The sequence below is a fragment of the Chelmon rostratus genome, chromosome 5 (genome assembly GCF_017976325.1).
Source record: "Chelmon rostratus isolate fCheRos1 chromosome 5, fCheRos1.pri, whole genome shotgun sequence".
NCBI classification, from domain to species: Eukaryota; Metazoa; Chordata; class Actinopteri; order Chaetodontiformes; family Chaetodontidae; genus Chelmon; species Chelmon rostratus.
This window is the reverse complement of record NC_055662.1, coordinates 16,102,944-16,126,388: the sequence shown is the minus strand read 5'-3', so window position 1 is coordinate 16,126,388 and position 23,445 is coordinate 16,102,944. Positions and strand designations below refer to the sequence as shown.

Here is a 23,445-nt window from a genome sequence, read left to right as displayed (position 1 = left end):
TTCAACACTCTCTGATTTGAAAATGGAAATAAACTCTGATAAAGTTTGGTTTAGGTTAGTTTTGTGTTAGATACCCCCCACGTGCCACAATATGGTCTAAAAAACAACAGATGCTGAATTGCTAACCTTGTTGTTACCTTGTAGTTTTCAGGCATACTGAGCATCATGTACTCTCAGCTGTTATTGGAGCTGAAAGTTAGAAGAGGTCCTAAAAATATCTGGTCATCTCTGTGCCTGATCCAAGATGTATTTGGCAGCATCCCTCAAAACCTGCAAAATTTTTAATCTGGAGAAAATGGGCATGAAATGTCAGCACTGTTTTCAAACATTAACAGTAAAAATAGACTGTGGTCGGTAACAGTCGGTGTAATGGACATTGTCTTAAGTTCAGTATTTTATGCATTAAACATAGATACATATCTCTGGTATCAGCTGTCCTCCACCAAAAGTAACAGCAAAACACTTTACACATACTTTACATTTTTTACACTTTGATCTATTTCATGCTGCTAACACTTCTATTTACAGACAGAAGACACTTCACCCGCCACATTTCTGCACAAAAGTGCACTTTTGTTCAAGTGCAATTTTTGAGAAGAAAATGTAAAGGCGAGACGCAGAAGTAACAGCATTTCTTACACAGTAAACATGAGACACAAGAGGGCAGTATTGAAACGTATAAAAAAAAATGGAGGGTGGCGAGGCTGTCGCATCTGTCAAGGCGCTGCAATTTAACCTCACGGCCAAGCTCACACTTGGCTGCTGCATAATCCTATTGTTACATGTGAAATAGGCACTGCATTGCAAATGCAAACTGCAGGATGGTAAAAATAATACCCCAAACCACTGGCCTGCTCAGTTTTAACAATCATGTAAAATATATTTTCAAATTACACCAACATAGATCTTGATTAGCAAACCTGGGTCTCGCTCCAGATAACATGAACTGAGCCCCAGCTGCTTTGGAAGTCCTTCCTAATGCATAATCCATGAGTTTTTATTTTTCCCTTGAAATGTGAGTTGTCTCTTTGAAGTGTTTTGTGGTATTATTATACTGCGGTTTGACGAGTAATAACGTTGATGTCTTGTATGAGCTGTAATTACTGGATCTGGAGGTAGGAGGGCAATGCCAAAATGGGCTTGAAGTTTCAGTGTGGCCGTGCTTTGATGTTTCATGGGTTGGGGGGAGCGAAGCGAGGCAGCTTTTCCACAGGAGAAAATACCCACAACTTGCCGAACTTTTCCTTACAGACACGGACATGTGTAACTAACCATAATGAGGCATAATGGCAAATAAAACAACAGTCCTTTTGAAGAGACTAGCCGTTTAGCATTTGGCTTCAGTAATCACAAAATGATAAATACTCTCATCTCAGGGTAATTATGTGTATCCTTTAAACACTCATCAAATGATAAGCTTTCATTTTGGTGTATGTGTAAAACTGCACAGAGAGGGATAATGGGCTTTGTTTGCACTCAGTAAACCAAACCAGCTGCACTGCACTGCATGATAATACTGTTTTTGTTAGTGCCATCTCTGGCAGGCTTTCTGTGTTTGTAATCCACCAGCTCTTCCTCTTCTGTACCATAATTTCAACACTGTCCCACATTTCTGCGTAACGCTGTGACCTGAGTCAAAGCGTCCTTGGCTGCGAATGTTGTCGAGTCAAATGAAGGTGAGTTTACATGTGTGCGTCCGCGTGTGTTTTTGGCTGTCAGCACGTGTGAAGGCTTGCGTAAGTCAGCACACGCATCCATCTGTGCCCGCACGCACGTGGACGCGTGTGCGTCACGGCATGAGGTGTCTATGAGTGTATCTCCTGTGTCCGTCCTGCAGAAGTGACTGTGAAACGATGGGAACAGATATTAGCGTTGGAGGAAGAGGGGTTAGCAGGCAGGATATCCCATCACATCAGGCCTGCTGCTGCACCCACTTCCTCCAACTCTTCCCAGCGAGAGGTCGGCAGAGGTCAAGCTGGCCCCTCCCTCTGTCATTATCCTTCCATCACCTGCCGCTCTCTCTCTGCTGACAACAAAACTTTCTCCTCTCTCCTTTCACCCTTTACTCCCAGCACCAGCTTTAGCTCTTTATGATCCCTCACCCCTCTTCTTTTTCTTCCTGCCTGGCTCTGCTTTTATGATATTCACATCTTTTTGCTCTCCATCTGTTCCCCAGCTCTCGCTCCTTTCTCTGCCTTTTATTTGTCTCTTTTTGCTCTTTTGATAGCCCGGCCAACACCCTCAATTTCCCTCTGTCATTTTCCTCTCTCAGATTCAGAAAACTCTGGGGTCCCTCTTTCTGAGACCTTTTTGTTGAGTCTGCAGCTGATCTCTAGATTGCAACAGAGATACCATACACCCACTGCTGCCTTCAGAGACAGACTGCAGATTGAACCAAATTCTTTCAGAGGAGGAGCTCTGGTGAGTCTTTAGCAGGAGATGAGAGGACTTGCTGTGTTTTGTGACTCTGAGAGCGCAGCCTAATGTGTGTCAAAACTACAGCTAAAATCTGGGGCACGTGGTAATGCAATATAGATGTTATGTCATCATGAATATTTCATGATGCACAGCAATCTACTGTAATAGAATAATGTATGGGTATTGACTAAACTGAGCAACATAGGTGATAATTTGATTCCTTTATATTCGGTGTCATGCAAATTAAAGTGAAATCTTTCAGCTGTCTTAGAAAAACACGATTGCTGCCTGGAAATGGAGCAAACTTCATCCACTTAATTCAGATGGTTCAACATTTTAGCAAAAACTATCCCACTCAAAAGTAGAAATTAAACTTCCTTCTCTGATTTGAAATTCACAAAGTTGTACTTTATGCTGTTGATCTCTCCTCGTTTTGAGCACAAAGACGCTCTGGTTAACACGAAGTGGAGCTGGATGTGCCTAGATGTGTTTTGACATTGTTTGAGCTCCGGGTCTCTTCATCATCAGATGCTTCGGCGTCATTCTTTGTCTGACTGCCTCCTCCTGTCTGAGAAAATGCGGAGTGAACTTGCTTAATGAGGAGACAAGAATATTTTTTATGTGATTTAAACCGAGATCACAGAGCAGACGTCCAGAACACATCCCTCTCAAACAACACACATCTGATAACAAATCAGATACAGTGTAGAGACACCGTAGATGAAAAACACCGACCGCGGGAATCTTTTCTCCTGTCATAAGAAACTAGACTCACGCATACATAAAGTGATGCCAAAATTTGCTACATAGATTGAAGATATTTCTCACCACCTTCACTTAAATGATCCATAAGTTACGTGAATAGCTTATTACTGGACCCAATTCACTCCAGTTGACCTCAAATCAAGAATCAGATCATGTTTAAACACTGAACTGTCCGTAATATCTACAACATCCAATTATCTGTTTGTAGAAAAATGTGCAATCCAGCATTCAGAGGCTATGACACATTGTTGAGCGACGGTTGTTGAATATACCTGTAATGGCTGCGGTTGGGCCATTACCCTCCATGATTTCTAGTTATTATCCCCCATCTGATTTATACTGCTTCCGTCGACCCTCACCCACGGTGACCTACATTCACTTTCATCTCACCCATCAATCATTTAGCAGTTCAAAGCCGAGGTCTGTCTGTTGAGGAATGCGCAGGGCTTGATCATAATGGCATTAATTCTCCAATGAGACAGTAAAAAAAAAAGTACCCAATATTATGTATCTAAATGTATCTGCCACTGTGCCGCTGCAGATAAAACGGAATACAGACTACAATACATCAAGAGATGATAAACGGGAAGCAGATTGTTGTGACAGTCGTCTTCAGCGAGTGGAGTTATCCAGCTGTTATCAAGGCCTGCAGTAAATGTAAATGCTGTGTTTTTTTTCAAGGTCAAAGTCCATTTTCAGCAAATTATTCTCCCTCCTGCGACATGGACCTCCCATCCGCTCACCCCCAAACAGCCACAAGCAACCACTGTGCAGAGATAATTCAACAGAGACAGATACAGACAGACAGAGACAGATGGACAGGCAGACAGCATGGGAGTGAGAGGCAAAGATATGGCCTGGACTGAAAAATAGATGAGTACTATGGGTGTGTAAGAAGAGGCCGGATGACTTATTCAGCAGCAACTGTGTGTACGTGTCATTAAATCAGCTACTATACCGACATCTAACCGCGCAGGTGAAGTTAAAGCTGCAGCTCAGGGAGAGAATTGAGACACTGGGGTCGAATCAGGACCTGATTTTGGATCTGGATCAACGGGCTGGGATGGAGATGGGAATCATAATATGCGATGTCAGGGGAACATCTGCTTCCACTTTGTATGCCACTGTAGTTCTTTCCAGCTATGCTGCGCTCTGCAGCATCATTTCCTCATAAAATCAATTCCACTCAACACCTGATATGCATTCGCAGGTGCAACAAGCAGGCAAAAGGTACACTTCCGTGGTGTGTACACAAATATCTTGCTTGCTCTTGTAGACAGAGCAAGGAGACAAGGGTCAGCTGTGCTTCCTGCAAAAATGTGTACTGTGGCCAAACTTTCCAAATACCCCTCCCAACCCCAAAATCAACAATTAACGATGTTGTTGCATTAATTCATATACGTACACTTTCTAAATAATTTCCTTGTAATAATGCCATTGCACCAAATTATGTTAATTCTACTACTTTTCTAACAAGTAAAACCAGTACAAGCGGAACCAGCACATGCCAGAAGTTTTCTTAACTGACATGAAATGATAATGAGGTAAGAAGTGACATGCGGGCAGAGGAGAGGTAAGTGTCCGTAGATGGAGCTCAGGAGTCGGCTGGAGCGAGGGCTCGTCCCGCCTGGCCTTTCCCACAGTTTGTGTTGCTATAAAGATGATTGTCTTCAAAGAGGTTTGTGCTGCCAAGTTTGTTTGTAAAAACTGGGAATTTATTTGTGACATCTTGTTAAACTTTCTTTTGGTGCATCAGCTCTCCCACACAGCAACTAATAGAGGGAAAAAGAGAACACGCAGGCCCAGGATCTCCAGAAAGTCAAAATCAGGATAGCTCATCATGTATTTGTGGACGATGCTCAAATGCATTCACAAATCATGGGATACACAGGTGTTTGTGTTGTCAACAGTCATAGGCATTGTAGGTAAGATAAATACATGAATTACTGAATCAAATGTAAGTTAAAAAAAATGCCGAATGGAAAAATGTGGAAAAAAGTTAAAACAAGGTTGTTTCTTGCAGTGAAATTTGATGCAAGCGCATCAATATCCCTGATCCATTAAGACACGCCACAGACAATTTCAGACAACGACATAATAATAGTTGAGCATGGAGATTTGACCTTGAGGCTTAAGGCTCAGGAGGGAATGAGTTCTCCCCATGTTCCTTGCTTAGGTCATGTGATGACACCTCAGCAAAGATCCATCTGCAGAAAAAGGACACGTTTGAAAATTTCTGGGAAAAAAGCGCAGTAAGTGTTGGTGGAGTTTAGAAAATTTTCTCACAGATAGACAAGAAATATTACCGTTCGGTTGTGTGATGACCCATTTTATTTACCTGAACCCTCAGCGGTATTCCCTCTCCACTTTACGGCTCCATTTGCAGCTGACGTCAACGACCCTCTTTCTCTCTCTTTCAGACCTCATCAGTAGCATGACGTCCATTTGTGAGGTAGATGGGGGGTGGAAGACACAGGCTCACATGCACAAGCACTCAGCAGCCCGCCCCCACCCATCCCACCTCCCCAATCTCACACACACACACACACACACACACACACACACACACACACACACACACACACACAGTCCCATCTGAGATTCTTAAGACTATGCTCTCTAACTGTCACTCCTAGTTACAGACCTATCATGCAGAAATGTTGACTTATTCATGGATTTCATGCAAACCTGGATGCACAGAGGAAACTGAGGCTGGCTGGGGCGAGGCCCAGTAGGCTGTGTGTGTGTGTGTGTGTGTGTGTGTGTATAGTCTGTCTTACAGTGCTTTGCTTACTGTACCTTACTCAGCCATGCTTTACATCATTTTGCCATTACAGGTCACACCCACACCCACCCACACACACACACACGTTACATTTAGGTTAAATGTGCTGACACAGGTGCCTCTGGCTTACACTCAGAGCCAATTTCGAATAAGGCTTTTAGTATTTCTGGCAACTGTTGACTACATATTGGTGACAGAACAGAAATGCAGTTTTTGCAGTGACTGCAGGAGAATACATTCCATCCCTGTATTATCCCATCATATTTTCACAATACAGCATATTCAGAGCATGACTTACTGATGACGGCATCTCTGCTGGTTTAGAAACACTTGGATAATCAAATAAAGCAGGACACTGTTAGTGGCCAATGAGCAACACTATAACAGCATCAAACTGATGCCAGCAGGCTGGCTATAATTAATGACGATAAAACATCATAAAAACTGTTAAATGAACATTCACACGTGCACACACACACATACACGCACCCACTAAGTGTTGTCTACTTGTTGCCTATTCTGGCAATGTTTTGAGGTGAAAATAGTGATAAGTAGCTGATGTTTATGTCACTGTATAAAAATTTAGCAACAATCAATCATCCCTGAATACAAATCAGTTGCTCTGAACCTTTCGCCACCGGCTGTGATGCTTGAGCGGGTACTGCTGGAGTTTAAAAAAAAAAATAATAATAACAAAAAAAGATTCACTCAGCTCGAATTTTCTTAGAGACCAATTAAAATGGTGTGAAAGTGTTGCTTGCCAGTTGGATGGTGCTAAAAAATGTGGATGCGCTTCCTGTGACACTGGGTGATTCTTATTTTCTATAATTTTTACTATTGTCTACTAATTGCTATAATGCATAACCACCAAAACTCTGTGTGTGTGTCTGCGTGTGTTTATTTGTATATATGCATATATATATTTGTACTGTATATATGTGTCTGTATGTGTGGGTGAGGCATCTTTACAACACTGAATTCATAAGTAGGGCATCTGAGTGTAGCTCTCTTCAGGATTTTCTTACTGTATGCGTGTATGTGTGTGTTTATCTCTGTCAACGTGCAGACATACGTGCATATGAGTGCACGTGTGAGTGACATCTCCCTGCTTGCGACAACTGTGAGGCATCTAATGATCTTTATTCTGCTGCTCAGCAGGAACAGCACCTCAGTTTATTCTGTTTCCTGCCTTAATGCAGAAACTGACACTCTATCATCCAGGATCTGTTGAATGTGAGGGGTTTGACAGTTACCTCACACGGAGGGGATGACATATCAGATGTACAGTAAACATGAATGCACAAACACTCGTGTAGGCAAAAATGCACTCATGCACACTGAAAAAACACAGGCACACACAGACACATGTTCCTTAGCTCTGTTAGTATTGTGCATAGCGTCAACAGGCCAGCACTTCTCAAACTGGACAGGTGTGCTTAATCGTCAAAAAACGCATCCTGTTAAAACACACTTTATTACCTTTCTTTAATTGTTGCATTTTAAGCAGCTATGAGTTATTATTGTATTATTTTCAGTTGATTTATTAGTTCTGTTTGAATACTGATTGTTGACCCTCCGCTGGAAACAGACTCGAGGGTTTTGGAGTGAAAAATGTGCAGTGACAACAGCTAAATAATTTCCCTCCATGTGTGTCCAAAATGCAGCTAGGACTTTATAAACTGTTGGGCAAAATGTCTCATTGTGGAACATGGTAGTGTGAACTTCATTTTTCTACACTCTGTGCAGTTTGTTAAGTTATTTATTGAAGATTTTCTGGGTTTCACATTTTCAAACAAATGTTTCCTTGGCTGAAAAATTGATTGCGGTACAGCACAGCTTTAAATTATATACTGTAATTTTATTCATTTTGCTTTCCTACACTACATCGCATTCGCTTTGGGGCTTTGGTAATACACCACAAACAGCACATTCAGATGGCAGTTTCTCTAAAATATCGACAATATGGGACACTTTAATACAGAATTGCATTCCAAAGGAGAAACTCTGTATTCATGATGCGTCACTAAAAATTAGCTCAAGTTTCATAATTAGCTACTTAGATGGAAGCGTTTCACTCTCATTATTCTTGTCGTCTTGTGATTGTAGTTGAGAGCAACTACAGTGTTTTTTATATGTGAGCTTTCATCATCATCTGTTTTTCCCCTTGTATCTGGTAGCCTATGCTTTGTGACATATTAAATCTCAGCAGATGGATTTTATTAACTGTACAGCTGTTGAATCTCAGCACAGACTCTTCTGTTAATAAATTGGCCTGTTGCCATTCATAGTGAACAGTCACTCATAGTGTTTTTAATCTATCTTCTGTAACTTGTTTTTTATTGCACTGTTTTTTACTACTGGACTTACTGCATCCGCACTAAAATAAACACCTGGCAAAATAACTGTGCCTCGGCTTCAATATAATTTCAGTGCTTCTTATAGCCCTGGAAGTGCTGCAGACTCATAATACAGTGTACTGAACCTGGACCACGTTTCGATAAAAACCTACAGTATCACTTTCAAGCCTGTAGCTGTTCACCAGTGCTACACTAGATCCTTATAATCCCCACTTTCCTGTCTGTTTTCTGCATAATCCATAAGTGAATATCCCTTATGAGATGACAGAAACAACACAATACAGTCCATGCTATGAGTGCAGATACAGCTGGTGTGCTCCCAGAAGTCCCATATGCAAAGGTTTAGCAATCAGCACTGTGTTAGCCCCAATTTTTAGATGTAGCAACATGTTTACTCTTTTCCACTTTACACCCTTTGGGGAGAATAAACAGGCTGCAGTGCCCATTAAAGCACTAAGAAGAGAGGTAGTGATTGGCCTGCAACAGTGCAAAGGTAGCTGCCACTGTAAATGGGCTGTGTTCCTTTCTCAGCTGCCTGTGTGATCCACAGGTGAGCAGCAGCCATTAGGACTCTGGCAGCAGCACCACTGGCAGTTTTTACAAATGATGCTCCTCCAGCGGTCCAGCGGTAAAACACACAGCTCAGCAGGCTCCGAACAGACATCCTATCACCTACATCTTATTGTGATATAGAGGCACAAGAAAACTCCTGTAACACCAGCAGGCTGAGACCCCAAACCTACAGAGTCCCAGAGACGCATTCTGATTTTACATTATAAACATATGATAATCGTACAAACATACGTCACCCACCCCAACAACATACTCTTCTCTCTGCTGCGGCCAGGACGGCGCTACTGCTGCCTGAAGGCCAAAACAGAGAGGATGACGAGGAGTTTCTCCCCTCAGGCCACTCTGGTCCTGAACTTACAGAAAACTTTCCACATAACGATAATTAAGAATTCAATACTGATGTCATCACCAGCCCTTCTAATACATATGTCATTATGTGCTGGTTGTGTCATTGTTTCACAGTTTTTTCTTGAAACTCATCATTGAATCTATACTGAATATATCATTTAATTGTTCCACTGTTTCATTTTTGCTATATTCTTGCTATTTCTATTGTCATTACTTATAGATTCATTTTTTTATTCTGTTGTTAGATTCATTTAATCTAATCATTATGTTTGTTCTGGAACCAGGCATCTAAGAATTTCATTATACTATTATTGTTCTGTTTACTTTGACTGAATACATTTAGCTGATAATACCTTTATTTTCGCTAAGCAAAATTTGGATTGCAGTGTTTTTACTTGTATTGAACTACCTGTGATGTTTCTTGGTGTAAATATAAGTAAAATATCGGTATATTTCTCGTTCCACTGGTGTGCTATATGTTGTTGTCGCTGTGCATATGGGTGCAAGCGTGGGTGCTTACACATGAGTCCCTACATTTTACATGACTAGTAGGGTATAACTGATTATGGTGTAGTGTGAAAATAACTAAGTACATTTACTCACTATAATTTTTAGGTACTTCTACTTTACTTGAGTATTTCCTTCTATATTACTACGTCTCCTGAGGGAAGAAATGCACTTTTTAGTCCATTTCATTAATTTGACAGCTGTGCTTTTCGGATCAAGATTTTACATAAAATACATAGTTAAAGACTAAATTGGTTGGGGTTCCGGTCATGTCTCAGATGTTTACTAGTTGTTCGCAGTTCCATCAAAGAGACATTTTGCCCCCTAAACTTCTCAGATTGTGATCTTTATATCATCTCCTCATGTGTTTGAAGCCATGGGTCATGTGACACAGACCCCTCGGTTCAGAACAACTGGACTTAAAGATCTTATTGAATCTACAGTGAAAGAGCATCAGTATTAACAGCCTAATATTGTAACATCTGATATAATAATAATGTATCCATGACTATTTGAGGGTACTTGTCTGCAGAATGAGAACTTTTACTTCTTCTGACACTTTAAGTACACTTTGCTGATTTTACTTCTGTACTTTAACTTAAATAAGATTTTGAATGCAGATCTCTTCCACCTCATTTGGTTTTTGCATGACAGCACTCTCACTTAAATAAGGATCTAAGTGCTTCGTCCACCACTGGTGTGATGTGACAGCTTTTCCATTGACAGGCGGGAAGGGAGGAAAAGAGGGGTGAAGTGTCAGAGGCACAGGAAATTGCTACATGTTGTTACAAAGATTTTATTGATACACACAATCAAGAGAAAAGTGGGCCCAGTGCCTTTAGTATGTTTTCAGACCAGCAAAAGGGCATGAATTAGTCGTAGGACATTACTGGAAGCCCTTAAAACGGGTAGAAGATGCCTGTGACACTGTCATGTTTAGATCAAGTTCCAGGGGTTGGAGAGGAGACAGGCGGGGGGAAAAGAGCTGCTGTAGTCTAGTCAGAGGCTATATGAAAAAGAAACAGGTCTGGGTATGGAGCTGAGCTGAGTCCCTGAAGAATGACTGGTGTGTGCGTTCTTCCCGTCCCAGCCGGGGATGTGATGGTTGCTCTATTTCAACCGCATCTCCTCCACACACAGAGTCCTAATGCGCCTGGGACAACTTTAGCAAGATAAGCGAGATCAGCTCTGACACGAGCATATTTCCACAGTTCAAAACTAACTGGTGTGTATCTTGACATTATTGAGCTCGAATTATACCCTGCCCGCCTCCCACACTTAGCAACACTTCCACTTCAAAGTGTGTGTGTGTGTGTGAGAGAGAGAGAGGGGGGGGGGGGGGGGGATAGAGAGGGAGAGATTAAAGAATGTAAAGATAGAGTGTGTGAAATACCGAGGGGTTGTAGTTTGTTTTGGTTAGAGGCTTGCAGCATTTGCATTACTACTGATGTTAGCAGATCAAAATGCTTTTTTTTTCTCATTTGGTTTTTGTGTGTAGTATCTTTAATGACTCACCTGCATGTGCGACAGCACACGGTAAACTTGCACACAAACAGATCTCTCACACAGAATGTTAATGAACTCCGAACAAGCCTGCAGTACATTATACTGTGAGATGAGATGTATGATATATGAATGCACTCCAGGCAGTTAATTGCGGCCTTGTATTTGCATATGCGTCAACCATGTTTTAAATGCGGTCTGTTTATGATTAGGTATTTTTAAAGAAACCACACAAACAGAGTCCAATCTGCCGGAGCGAATAATAGTAAAACAACTGAGGTTATGTTTTCTCCATCATGTGCATGTCCTGCATGATGGTTCAGTTGCGTGATTGCAAATGACTTTTGTTTTTAAAGCAAATTAAATGATAGAGACAGATGAGGGCAGGCATGAGCGCATTGGTTATATTAAAGAACAACAGTATAGTGTTTGGCACTGGGCCTGTGGAGGCAGCGCTGTACTGAGCTGTTACAGTAACAAGACAGCAATAGTGCCTGACAGGCCACAACTCAGAAGCACAATTACAGACACACACGCATGCACAAGCACACACACACAAGCACGCGCGTACACACACGCTCTCTTTTAACAGGTGGCCTGTTATTATATAATGATAAGCCCAAAGGCTCACACACACTAGCTCTGTCCCTCTGGAGTTTATATATCTATACAAATATGATCTAAATGTCTACCTAGGTGTGTGCGTGTGCACATTGTAACATAATGGGAGTTTGTGTATCTTAGAGCATGTTGAAGCAGTTATGGTTGTGTTTTGAGGCAGGTTTGCAGTTTTCAAATCTGACAAATTGATGTTGATTTTGGCTCTGTTTAAGGTTAGGAAAGTGTGTGTGTGTTTGTGTGTGTGTGTGTACGTGTGTGTGCGTGCGTGCGTGCGTGTGTGGAGCATGCATCCCTGACATCAGATTGTACTCTAAATGTACCATGAATTTAAGCAACAACTTTTTGAACTTTGCTGTTGTTTCCAGACTGTACCTGATGGCCCCTCAGATGAGATCAGAGCTCATTTGTAAAAACCCATGCAGCCTGTGTGCAAACCCAAGAAGCATGTGTGTCTTCGTGCGTGCGCGCGCGCGCGTGCCAGCCTGGGACCAGGAGGGACCACCAGGGAAGGAAGGGCGGTTCAGAGACCACAGACAACAGACAAGAGAGGCTTTGAACCGGTTGACATAGCGATTCGCATCGGCTGTGCACAAAACCCGCACAAAGTGCAGCAATGCGGGCGGCATGAAGGAGGACCTGCGTCTTTATTGTGTCTTCAAAATTACCACTGACAGCTTGCATGACACAGAGGCAGGAGACCAACCTGCGTGTCTAGAAAATGGCAATTAATCTTATGTGAATTTCCAGCCAACCTCTTCACATTTTTCTTTCGATGTCGAACTATTAACCGCGCTCAGGCTTTCACCTCCAACGCGAATTCTTATGAAATGCCGCTGCGTAAAAATAGAAATACAGTTGTCCATAACTGGCACCCATTGACACAATACCTCCCGTTCCAGAGACGTAGCTCCTCCCTAAATATGTGTGAGAGCGTGTGTGTGTGTAGCGGGTGGGTGACAGCTGGGCTCGCTGCGCTGCGCTCCAGTCTGGTAAGAAGCTTCATCTCCAAATAGGATGACCGTCGGCTTTTGTGGAAGGGACTGCATTCAGCTCCGTAGCTAGTTCTGGGACACCGGGTTGGCTCCGTGCGTTCAGTTTACCTGAGGGGAGTTTAAAAGCCAAAACGTCGTTTTTTTTCCTCTCCAGCGTGGATTTCCGATGGATATTCCCATTTGAAGAGGTGTGATTTCAGCGCGGCATGTAACAAAAAGAAGCGCATGAGAAAAGTCGCGCTCGTATTGTTGTTCTGAAACGAGCACCATCTGAACTGCTTTGAGAGCCGCATCTCATGGATTACTAAAAAGACAGAGCTGTGAAACCACTCCGAGTCGCTTCCATTCATGAGCTGAAGGTAAGATTTCTTTGTTTATTTCAAACTTTGGGTGCGCTTACAGCCTGAAACCAGTCTTCCTCCAGCCCCGGAGGCTCGCTTTCTGCGCAGCCAGGCTGCCGGGCGACAAGTGCACACGCTTCACGGGGCTACTTTATCAACTTAGGGCCATTTCGCCTGTTAATATATAATTTTTAAAGTTATAAAATATGTGAAAATGCCTCGTTTTTAACTCAAGTGAGAAATGCGATGCTCTCCTTAAAGAAAAACACCTTCTGCCGATATAAACAGACCACTTTTTCGTGCGTAATCCCCCTAATGCTGTTTAGCCATGTGAAATGACGAAGTGTTTGTCTCAGAGGACCTAATGCGAATCAAACCGAGTCTGAACACACACACACACACAAAAAAAAAAAAACAATGTCAGCGTCATTCCCAGTATGGCAAATAAGAAATGTGTTTGTGGGAACTTGCAGGACTTGGACCGACTGTTGTCCTCTTACTCGTCCATTTTTTTTTTTTATTTGTGCCATTTTCAACCTCGTTGACTCTCTAAAGATGTTGCAGAACTACATCCACTGGACTGCCAGCTGTAGATTTTGAGTAAAAATGAAACATTTCATGAATTATGTGAGCCTAATAACACACTCAAGCCTGATTTATTATGAAAACGCTCCAACGCTGAAGCGCTTGCTCCGTTGCTACACTGCATGATGGGATTTTCATTTGTCATTTATTTTCACATGATTGGAAATTAGAGCAGTAATTTACATGTAGACTAATGACGCAGCCTGTGTTTACAGCCTCCCTTTCTGTTTTCAGTCTTTCCGCACTACTCTAATCTGAATCAGAGATGTGAAGTTAATTAGTCATTTTACATGCAGATTTTTTATTGTTCTTAAGTGAGTTACTCTGCAGGCGAGACTTTTTTTCTCTCTGTTTCACACATACATGCACACACGCGCGCACACACACACACACACACAATGGCTTGGGTGTGTTCAGGGATGTCCATTCCAGGAGGCGGAGTGGTCACTCTTGCTGTGGTCCAAAAGATCAATCAAATGTTTGTAATTCTGACCAGGAGACAAAATTGCACCGGCCTTCAGAAGTGGATTTGCCATTAAATGAAGTGCTGCTGCACATTCCTTTAACAAGCTGGGAGAAGAGATAGAGGCCTCACAAACCACATCCAACAGCCTGGCTGCCAACACCCAGTCATTGCTAGTGGTTTCCTCTCCTCTCCTCTCCTCTCCTCTCCTCTCCTCTCCTCTCCTCTCCCAGTATGATGGATTCCCCTAGAGGCACTGGGAAAAGCTGGAAAAAAGATTCAGCAACTCTAAATGTAGGCTATAGATTATCAAGTGCGCAAGGGTGATGGTATAAATGGGTGAATCTAAGGAGTGCTGAATGCCCACAGCAAAATGTGCCTCTTGTCAGCTGATTTTCAGCAGCAGGACATGGTGTTTTGGAAACATATCAGCTTTTACAAAAAAAAAGAAGAAAAAACTGAAAGATTTGACGCCAGCTCAGAGAGGAAAGGGTGTTGTATTTCATCTGTTTTTCCTGAAATCACTGGAAATATTTGGAACTCCTGCGTGTTGCAGGTCTTTTTATCTGTGACTTAATGTTTTTTTTTGTTAGTATACATACTGTGCTGGGGATAACGCAGATCTTGAGTGTGAAATAGCAGAATGTTTTAACATTTTACCACCGCTCCTCCTACAACATTAGCCTCAGGGCATGCGAATGTCCTGGAGGCATGTTTTGAGATGCTGCATGGGCTGCAGATCCCACCACTCTGCTTCATAAAGGCTACAACACCACAAACCAGAGTGCAAATCCCGCTTTTAACGCATTATACAATGACATGACGTGGTGCTGATACACGAATTACAGCGTGATTACCTTTGTGACAGCAGCCTGCCTGTTCTCCTCCTGGAGAGGCAGAATGGAGCACAGCGACCAGAGTTGTTGCTTGTATTTGGAGCAATGCTCCGCGGAGCGTTTGATCTGCCGATCCCCTAACAATAGCAATGGGGATGGCATTGTGTGTGACTGATGTGGATTTGTCACACTGTATGTGTGTGTGTATGCGCGAGAGAGAGGCAGAGTGAGGAAGAGAGGGAGAGTCAGTATTTACCTTTGGCAGTTAAGGACAGATGAATACAGTAGCTTTGAATAATTGATAAATGGCTTTGCTCCCTTTCAAATGAATTGGCCCTCTATTATAAACAGTGAGGCCGGCCGGCTGCTGTTAACCACTGGTCCTCATTCAGTCAGTGTCAACACCCAGTATTCAATAGTGTGTGTATTTATGCATATTTTATAAAAGCCATGTTTTATTTATGCACGTCCTTCGTGTGTGGGTTGGTGTTTTTTTTTTTGAAACAATTAGAGAGAGCATCAAACCCTTCTCACTCATCTAGATGTGATTTATTAATGCTTCACCCATTTTCCAGATTCCATATCTTTCTAAATTGCTGCTGCTTCAATTACGCCGCCTGAACGCGGAACGACAAACCTGCTCTGGTAGCGGAACATTAAAAGAGGATAATCATGAGCCTGCGTGTGCGTTTCGGCTCATTTTGTCTCAGAAATACAGGTCAGCATAATCAAAGACGCTTGTGTTTTTAATGGAGCTGTCCATCACAGATGTTGCGCAGCACATTCGCCGATTTTAGCTGCACTCAAGTTGGCTCTCTCTTCAGATTCAGCGTGAGTCTGTTGTGATTCAGAAGGTGAAAAAGAGAAACAGGAAGATATTCTAACCTGCTGTAACAAATTACACAACTCCCCCGCTGTATAAACATTTTACTTAACCTTCTGCTGTTCTGTCTTCTCACATTTATTTGCTTCTGATTTCCTGACCCTCTGCAGCTGAACTGATTATTGGATAAATGCCTTTCATTTTATAACCCCCCCCCCAAAAAAAAAAACATCCTGAGTGGTATTATACAGAATGAGAGGAGATGGCAGACCAGTGTCTAACTCTCCATGTATCTGCTTTGTTGATATATTTGATCTTCTAAAGAGCCGGCAGTTTATTTGCTCACTGCCCCCATCTTTTCCTGTTAACTTGGAACACATCGCCTACTGTTTATAGGAGATGATAAATGATACTCAGTGTACTGTAGAGACCTAATATATCTCACTATGCAGTATGGTCCACTGTGCTCTATGCACAGCATGGCTCATTGAAAATGTAATCACTCGCTAATCGCTTGCTTTAGTGTGTTGTTCCATGTTCTCTGTGTCTGTCACATACACACACACACACACACACAGTTGTGTTTCCATCACTTTTAGGGAAATCACATTTATTTTCTGGAGACTTATCCTAACCATAACCATAAGATTGACTTGCCTAACCTGAACCCTTATCCTAACCTGAACTCAAGTCTTCACCCCAAAATTGAATTATTTCCATTATGGTGATCTGTGTTTGGTCCCCATAAGGAAGGGGAGTCTCCATAATGTGACCATATAAACAGATTTATGTCCCAACAACATGAGTAATACACATACACACACACACACACACACACACATACATGCTCGCATGCATAGATGCAATGAGTTCCAGATTCATTGTGTTGTTCTATATGGGTGCTTTCCCCCACTTAGCCTTAACCCTTCCGGCTTCCTATAAATGACTCTACAGTGCATCTATTGAATTAACCGTCCATGTGTTAAACACACTTCATAGTCGTTACATTAGCATAATTGATTGAGCGTGTTGCCTGTGCCAAGAAAGCCAGAGGCATGAAGGACCAGGCAAAAGGCTTATTTGGGCCAGGCGCCGCAAGTCAGTGGTGGAATTGGCGGAGTGTCTGTTGGTGTTTTGGCTGTTGATCCTTGGCAAAGCTTTGTTGTTAGAAATTAAGTGAATTAGAAAGTGATAGCCAGCCCATCTAGGAGAAGATTGTTGAGGAGCCAAGCCTGAGCACATGCGTGCCAAATGAAAAGGCAACAACATTTAAAATCAGCTCACAGCATCAGGTTTCCGTCCAGGGAAGTTTTGTATTTTAAATACTCGGTACGTGCGACATTAACAGCAGTAATGCCTTTGTCAAAGCTGAGTTTGGTCGCCTGTCATTACTCAAATGGAAAGGAAATGCATTTGCAGGGATAATCCAGAAGCTGCGGGGCTTTGTGTGATTGCCTGGGAGATGGATGAATGACTGGCCTTGAAAGGAGCCAAGTCCTGTACTACAGATCAGATGATGTAAATGGTAGTACACAGGGTAAAAATATGATGTCCTAATTCCCGTCCTGCTGTTGTGCTTTTACAGGTGAGAGCAGCCAGCTGTGAGTCACGGAGACGGCCACAGTCTGTTAAGACTCATTAGGGCCGCATCCGCTGCTGAGGCTGTGGTTATTCCTGTGGTTGGTTTGCTTGTTGGCAGCCAATAAGGAAGATGTGTGTCCTGAGGATGTTAAGCATCAGGAAATCTCTGCCGCCTCTTCGTTCGCTCTTTTAGCCCCAACTCTGCCGGTAACGCATGTGCCTATGTGTTGCTGTGTGGTGTATCAGTCAGACCCTTTCCCATTTTCTGTGTGTCTATTACCACCAAGCATGGAGGGTGGCTAATGGTGGGGGGGTTTGAGTGCATGTACTCAGTGTGTGTACTATGCGTGCATGTTTGTGTGGCGTTGTTCGAGTGCATCTGTCCCTCCTCCCCAGGCCCTAGCGATTGGCACTGCATCTCTCATCTATTAATCATAGAGAGCGCTTGCTCTCTCATTCCGTTGCCATAGTTTCAGGACCTGAGACAGTGTTGGGGTGCCTGGCTGCCTAGAGAGGAGAAGTGAGAGGAAGAGGAGGAGGAGAGAGGAGGAAAGGAAAGGAAATGAGAAGAAAGGAAAGGAAAGAAAAGGAAAGAGGTGTGACTATGGCGGGAAGGCGGAAATTATATAAACAGTGTATGGAGGGGAAGGCGGAACAATTGAAACAGAGCAGAGGAGGAATGAGGGGAAGTGATTGAAAGAGCAATGGCAGGCTAACGCACCAAGCAGGTCCTCACGCCGTGGATGAGTGTGCTTCAAGAACCAAAATGGATTCCATTTTTATCACAGCAGTGAACCCTCTATCTCCTTCTGTGCGTGCATCTTGTCAGTCTCTTTCTCTCTCTCTCTCTGTAACACACACACACACACACACACACACACACACACACACACACACACACACACACACGCATAAACTCTTTCCATCTCTCTATGCTCTCCTTTCTAAAGAGAGCAGAAGAATATTTTCACAGTAGGCATCATCTTGTAAATAGCGTGCTCATGGGGCTGGTGCATCTCCAGTGTGTTACAGTACATTGAATGGCTGTTATTTCACCTTGCTGTACAATGGGAAAGCTTTCCACTGTGCCGAGATGGAAGATGGGCCACGGCCTCCTGTTTCATGCTCAGTTGGATGTTTTGATGGTAAATCATGCTGAATTCATGTGTTATTCAATGATGGATTACTACGGAAATTGACCACTATGGAAATTTCCAAGGCAGGGAATATTTGCTATGAAGCCTTTTCTCTCTGTCTCTGTCTCTCTGAATTTATCTGCCTGTCTTTCTGTCTTCCTTCCTTTTCCTGCCCTGTTTTCTTTCTCTCTACCTTCCTCCACATTTAGACTTTGTTCCTCTCTCTGCAGAGGGAATACTGAATGCGCACTGTTACTTTCAGAGAGAGGGGGTTCTTGTTTTGGCTGTGGGCTTTGTACCTCCCATATGACCTCATAATCTCATTTGGGTCTTTTAATGGATAACCATGCACTAATGTGGTGGTTGTATTATCGCCTTGTCTCATCACATCATAGCCTGCTTGCGAGCATTTCCAGTGGGAGCTTTTGGAGAGCAGGCAACCAGCAGCACTATAATCATGGGATTGGCAGCACACACAGCCACCTTTGACTGAAATGCGTGTACACAATTGCAGATGAACTCACTCATACGCACAAAAAAGACAGATGTAAGTGCACACAAATTTGCGCACCAGGGTGGTTTCTTTCATGTCACTAAGAGGGAAGAGGGATAAAGAAAGCTTGTCATTGTTACAGTGGTGCACAGTGAGTGCCAATGGGCAGAAACCCAAGAATACCTGATTGTAGAGTACACTGTGTAATTCTCCCTTCACCGTGTATGGACTTTCTGCAGGGGAATTACCATTAGGGGACAGAAGGACAAAGGAGGAAGTGAGAGGGTGCACTTGCTCTTTGTGCTGAGGGCACCGAGGTGCTTTTGTGCCTTTGAAGTGATGGAATTGCAGGTGACATCATAGCAGGCGCATTCTCAGGTGCAGCAGGTGAATTAATCCAGGTGGGGGATGAGGTAAAGGTGTGTGTGTGTGTGGGTCTGTGTGTCCAAATCCGCCGTGTTAACGCTCCTGAGTATCCGTGGAAGCGGGCATGCATGGCTGCGTGTGTAGAAAAGCATGTGTGTGTGTGTGCATCAGTCATCAAAGCGGAGGAAAGCCAGTGTGTAAGGTGATCTGTATGCTCATGGCAGAGCAGCAGTCATACTCTCCCAGAGGCTATAAGCCCCGCTGAATGTGGAACAGGCAGCTTCTCCTTCCAAGAGCCCCACTGCTGGTTTCCATGCGCGGGCCAAGCGAGGCTATACAGATTCTGTTTATTATCCATGTTTCTGGATTTCCTCCACAGCAAGGGATATAGTTTCGCATAATCTAATATTGCTCTCTATCTCGTCATGCAAACATTTATTAGCTGGCCCTAAACCTGGCGGGATGAGCTCAGCTCAAACAAGCATCGACTGATATCCTAGACAGCAGGTAATTTGTAACAACCATCCCTAGCTCATCTGACACACTGATGATGATAGATTGCTTGTAATTGGCTCTGGGTGAGTATGAATAATTTCCAGGTGACTGGTAAATCTTTACAATGACCTGTAGTTATTCTGACACATAAACATGAAACATGAAAGACTTTTACATTCATTCATCCTTTTTGAAACTTCCAAGTTGTGGATATTAGCTACTTATCTCTTACACTCCAATATGTTTTAGTTTATATTGACAGGGTTCCAAATATGTACAGCAAATATAAAAATCTAGACTGCATGTGTTTCTTTAGAGTTTTCCTCAAACCTCGTTAAGAAATCAGCTTTCTCCTGGTCACAGTGGCTGGCAGACTACAAGTGATTCCCCTGAGGGTCCTCTATTTCAGAATCCAATCAGGCAGAACTCGGAACAATATTACCTCTGTGTGTGTGTGTACATTTATTACATAGCTAATGAACAAATTGCAGCCATGTGGCATGGTCTGGTGGGGTGGCTGGTGAAAAAAAAGAAACACACCACACACACACACACACACACACACCCCCCAGTCCCCAGCCACCGTCTTCCCCTTTCCCTCTTTGCACCGCAATACACACAAGGGTACGCACACACACACACACGCCCAACCACAAGGCCCCCAGTGTTCTTGGCCTGTCTGTCCATCAGCTCATGTGGAGCGCTGGGCTGGGAGTACTTATCATCACTCTGCTGAGTGGAGGCCTCACAAAGGCCCACTCACATCACACAGACACACACATGCATGCACGCAGTTCAGTCAGCACAGGGAGACTGCTCCGTACAGCTGGACTGATTAAATGTATGGCGTGACAGCAGCCTGAGCCAGCACTCATAGACAAATGGACACTAGCAGGCAGGCAGACAGGTAGGAGGGCAACCCTATGTCCAATGAAATACACTGAAATACTTTTTAATATGTTTTTTGCCACATACCTTCTGGAGGAAATGTAATTGCTGAATTAAGTTCTTTTTTTTTTTTTTTTTTTTTGCAATTCAGGAAGTGCAACATCCTTGTATTACGCAGAAGTGAAGAGGTCAAGGTGAATGATTGGACATGCAAAACCCAGAACTATGACATCCAGGCCAGGCGTCACATTGTTCAGGCTAATGAAACACTCGGTTAAAGTTTGGGAAATGCTCTCAACATCTCATACATTAAGTCAGTGTTGACACTTTCAGTATTTAACCAGACTTCAGGAAGTTCCTGCACCCTGTACATAACACCCCGTAAAAAATACAACACAGGTTAAACAAACAAGATAAAATGTGTTAACTTAGGCAGATTTTTTTTGCTTCTTGTTTCCTTCTTTTCCAGTCTTCATGCTAAGCTAACCAGCTAGTGGTTCATATTTAGCACGCAGACATATGAGGGGTATTGATCCTCCCAACTACCTTGAGGCAAAAAAGCCAATAAGCTGTCTCAAGATGTCAAACTTTTCCATTAATCTTGCTTTAGTTGCCAAGATATCGACGTGTTCAGTATGAACATTTCCTCTCTCGATAAATGGAATTAAAGTATTTGTTAATGCTAATTAATTGTTATGAATGTAGTTTTTAAGAGAGTGGAGGAGATATTTGGGGAAAGACACAGGATGGAAAAACATCTAACAGACAGACAGTGATGGAGATCTGCAGAGGAGGCAGATATTCAGGGTTTAGTAAGCAGACAGGTAGAGAGGAAGACAGCCTGCCAGAGTAATAGAAGAAGGCTGGACAGTTAGCAGGGGAGGCAGGCAGCGAGGTTTTAAGGCACACAGACTAAAGAAACTTCACACATCTCCTTTTCAAAATGCATTCTTTTGAGAAGAAATAATATTTCACCTCGCCCCCATCCATGCCCCTTTAATCTGCAAAAAAAGGTGCTCTGTATGTGGGCAGGTAATCAGGCAAGCAGGTTGATAGGCAGGAAGACAGACAAGCTGTGAGGCAGGAAAAGAGAAGTTGTGCCTTGCATGATAATGTATTCATTCATCCCCCACTCTGATAATGTTCACAGCATGCTTGGCTTGATTCATTCATCACAGTCTACTGGGGGCCTTTTTACGTTGTTTGTTAAAAAGCTTCTTTGCTTTTCTAAACCTGTTAAGGTTTTGATTTGTGTGCTTACTGGATTATTCAGGAGGCGATCGCTCCTGGGTTTGTGAAGGTGTGTGAGGCTATGTGCATGTTTTTGAGCGTCTTGTTTGTGTATGTATGCACTCTTGCATAAATTGGTGTGTGTAGAGACTGCAATGAGGCCTATTTTGGTCTCTGAGTACTTTGGTTTGATTGGGCAGTGCAGCAGCTGCATACTGAAACGCAGTGTCTTTTGATCTACTCCCATCCTCAACTAATCTGGGACAGTCTCATCTGTTTCACTGACAAGCGCTCTGTTTTTGTTTCTTGTGGGATCTGTTTAGTTTCATCCAAATAACCAAGAAATCCTCAGTTTATTGGTTGTGGTATTATAGAACAATTGAACCCTTGATTGTTTAATTGGGTTTAGAGTCTGAGTGAGGATGCATGGCTGCGCGCCCGGCTCCTCTGGAGCGAGCCTGATGAGTCAAAACTGGTCAGACATCATTGCGAAGAATTATTCCTGTTTTTCGAAGCAATTATTAGAATGTGTGTGTTTTCTCACTGACGAATCCTGCTTGCATGAAGGCTTTAAACTGCCACTCTCCACTGTTCGACAGGTAGGAAAAACACAAGACAGCCAATTCATTAGTCACCCCCTCTTCAGTTTCTCTCTTCCTCCCTGTCTTTCTTTCTTCCTCTGTGTATTTGTGTCAGAGTCCATGTGAGCTAACACTGGGTGCGTGACATCTAGTAATGCTAGCTAGTCTAGTAATGCTAGCCTGGTAACTAGATAGGAAACACAGGACGGCAGGTGAGGTTATCTAAACCCACTATCCGTTAATCATTTACATGATGCTTGCTCTTCCTAACAAGGAATGGCTCTTTTTTACAGCTAATCTTGTTTCTTCAAGGGATTTTTTTTGTCTTTTGTTTTTAATGCCTTTAGTGCTCTTAACCAGTTTTTCAGCTGTTTTTATTATTTTATTGATTTATATTGGGTATTAGAAAACCACAAACTCTAGAGCTGTGTTTTTTAGTGCCTCCTCAGTGACTCGGAGTAGTAGTCTTGCTATCATCTGAGTGTTTTCAACACATGCCTCCACTACCTGTTCTCCATCTTCACTTTACACTGCAATGTTACAGTATGTTACATCACATGACAACAAAGAAATCAGACAGAAAGGGAAAGAGGTGGGTTGAGTCTTTGGAGGTACAGCTCTGACCTAGATAAGATTGGGAGTTCGGAGCGTTGAGTTGGTCCTGTGGTGTAGGCCTATTGTTGTCACCCAGTCTGTACCGTTGATCTCCATCCTTCCCCTGTGGTGCAGTGGATTTGCGTCTCTGTTCAGTCCTGCGA

The 23,445-nt window shown here is 43.0% G+C and overlaps 1 protein-coding gene across 4 annotated transcripts in view; it reads left to right on the top strand.

Annotated features, from left to right (window-relative positions):
* The first annotated feature begins 12,839 nt into the window (after window positions 1-12,839).
* The window catches only part of sema6a (sema domain, transmembrane domain (TM), and cytoplasmic domain, (semaphorin) 6A), a 106,676-nt gene continuing 96,070 nt past the window's right edge, over window positions 12,840-23,445 (top strand). For all 4 annotated transcript variants that reach the window (XM_041936256.1, XM_041936255.1, XM_041936251.1 and 1 more), the window contains exon 1: window positions 12,840-13,228. The gene's annotated coding sequence lies outside the window, so the exon portion shown is untranslated. The remainder of the gene's footprint in view (window positions 13,229-23,445) is intronic.